Here is a 3,119-nt window from a genome sequence, read left to right as displayed (position 1 = left end):
GTATGTTCTTCCTGTATGACCACAAATACAGACTGTTTTCCAGTTTTCTCATCTTTGTGATAAAGGCTATCGTTGCTGCCCTCTGCTGGAGAGATGATGACTTCACCTCCCAGAGCATGCATCCAAATATGGAAAAAGAGTCGGAGGTGAGGGAGCAGGTTATATAATAAACGAATATTGTATGAGTGATGCGGTACATAAAACATAGCCATCTGTTTTTAATGCCACTGGGATGGAGATCGCTCTGTTCGGGCAATTGCTTTTACGGAAGGAAAAGTTATCAGATGATGCAAAAAAAGGAGTGTATTTTGAGCAATCATTGTAAGGTGATAACTTGTTGTATTAGATCATGTTTAAGTATGTTGAATTTGTCTTTTTCAGTTAATCTTTATGGAGTCCGGTTGTTTTTTGTAAATCAGCGCTCATGATACATGTTTATTTAGATCAAAACATTTTCCAAAGTTGACAAGAAAAGAGTAAGCGATGAAGTGAGACACTTTGTGTTTTAATCATCTCCTGCAGGTTAAACACATGAACGTGATGTGACTGCTGGTGACTGTTTGTCTTTCATACCAAAGACTCCCCTGGTTATGGAGACTATGTCCCTGTGATACCCAGATTCATATGGCACATGATGGGAACATGACAAAGGGTCCTTTGTTCTCCAGTGCTACATAATGCTCTCCCATGGCCCTTCCTATGTTCCCATGGTTCTATATGTTCCCTCCACCCATTCTCATTCCCAATCACTGCAGACGCCTGGTCAGGACCCCTCGACGTCAATTAGGTTAAGGTAGCAAAACTACTCTGGTTTTAATTAGTTTTAGGAAACTATCAGGGTTTGTGTTCTAGTAAGTTTGTTTTTGACAACCTGGCCAGTTTCCCAGCTCTATAAAGCACATAATATATAGGTACCTCAAAACATGATGTGTAGCAGGTTCACCATGCACACCATGTTAGTCTGGTAGGTTAGCAGCATGCTAACATTAGTTTACTGGCACTATACTAAAGTCTGCAGGATTTATACTCTGGGGATCGTGAATGTCTGTAGAAAATTATATGGCAATGTATCTCATAGTTATTGAGATATTTTAGAGGTGCACCAACAGAAAAATGTTCACCATCTTAGGTTGTGTTAGATCAGCTTCCGTGTTATATATATATATGGTTAAAACTGACTAGTGTAAGTCCTACTGTATGTTCTGTTTTATGTGCAGATCGATCTGTCACAAAGTGGGAGGCAAAGGGAAACAGTTCAATCCAGTTTTAAATTATTATTCCAGCACACACTGGGAGAGAAACGGAAGTGCTGCACCCTTTGATGTAACTACTATATCCACAGCATACTGTATGTCGTCATATGAACCAACCCCTCTTTCAGGCACCCCTGTTGCTATGGTAACCAGTGACAGTTCTTCGTCCATAAGCTCCAGCGAAGTTCCTCTGTTGCGTCCCTTTGGGAGTTTTATGGGGTTAATGCAGCTGAATCTTTAAGTCGTTGCCCTATGCTGCACAAATCCCCTGCTGTATTGCAATAAGGAGTTGAGATAAAAGGCTGAACATCAACACTGCTCACTGAACATGACTCACTGTATTTATAATTGATACATACATTTATAATGGATTAAAAGTACTGATAAAGACTCTCTCCAAATAAAGCCATGTGGAGTGACTGATAGCTGCTCTTCTACCCTTCATAACCAGAGCTCTCATTGATCTCTGCAGCACACTAGGCCTTTTGTGAGCAGTGTGAAGGTCTGCAAGGTTTATACACACGGATACATATCTCATGTTGTTACTGTTGTCTTACGCAATGTGATAATGAAAGTTCCATGTATGTCTCCTCTGGGCATGTTGTTTTATTGGGTTTGTGTCTCTCTGGGTATAGGAACAAGGGAAAGTGATGGATCTGGCTTCCCTCACAGACACACTCATTAAATGTTGAACCCCTGTGTACATAACATCCACATTTACTGGGATATGAGATCTGCTTCACCATAAATCTCCCCCAATCTAGGATGCAAAATGTAATATTTTACCCGAGGGTCTGGAGGAGAGGAAGGCGAGGAAACAGATTAAGACCTTAAAGTGGAATTATGTCTGCATGCCTGAATGTGAGTGATGTGAGTATTGCATAACAGTGTTTTAATACAAAAAGAAACGTGACTAAAAGCTACAGTGACATCCTTAGTTCAGGATACAAACATCCATTGTCTTCTGTAAACCTTTCGGAAGCATTGATCATTTGATATTGATCTTTCAAACAGGAATAACAGATTTGTGGCCAGTTGGAGACAGCTGAAACAAGTTGTGAACTCAATTCTGACATATTTATGTTGGTGAACTTAACGGCAATATGTGTTTTATTTACATGTCCAGCAGTTACAGACCAACATAATCATTAATCTGGAGCGTTCTATCAATTTTCAAATACCAATACCAAATGAAATGTTCTGGCATACTAAACAATATGGTAGTATGGGTATTGGCACACAGTTATGTGTCCCAATATGTAGTTTGTCAAATGCAATATGCCAAAAATACCAGGATGTCCTATATCTGGTTGCATTTTGAAGTATACAAGTCAACATGCTTTTATGGCTATTATGACCTACAGTCCTCTGCGCAGCTGATATATGAGCAAGAGGGTCAAAGTTCGAGGGTCAAAGTTCGAGTGGCAGTGTTGTGACAAAGTATGTCCCAATAAATAAATACTGCATGCAACAGTGTGTATTTTGCAAAAGCAGCTGCAATATGTAATTCATGTTTTTTTTTTAAGTATGCAAAGTTTTAAGCGGTTACGATTGAATTTAAAAAGCAGCATCAAACACCATGAAATGCTTACTAACATGTTAACTTGATTACATCTTGTATTTCTTCTTGTCAAGAGAGACCAAAGCAGCAGTGAATAAAAACAGGGAGTGCTCGCAGGAGAAACGTGGTATAAGTCGTAAATAAGGGGGCAGTCCGGTCGGTTAAACGTATACGACTTCCTACAACCAGCACACCTGCTCGTGTGCAATCCCCTCTGTGCACGCCAGGTGTCAGTGTGACGCCACCCTGCAGCATTGATTGGACAGGTCGCATCTACTTTGCCTCATAGCTGTGACTGTCCTCGC

This window comes from Cyclopterus lumpus, chromosome 15 (genome assembly GCF_009769545.1).
Source record: "Cyclopterus lumpus isolate fCycLum1 chromosome 15, fCycLum1.pri, whole genome shotgun sequence".
Classification (NCBI taxonomy): Eukaryota; Metazoa; Chordata; class Actinopteri; order Perciformes; family Cyclopteridae; genus Cyclopterus; species Cyclopterus lumpus.
This window is presented reverse-complemented; position numbering follows the sequence as displayed.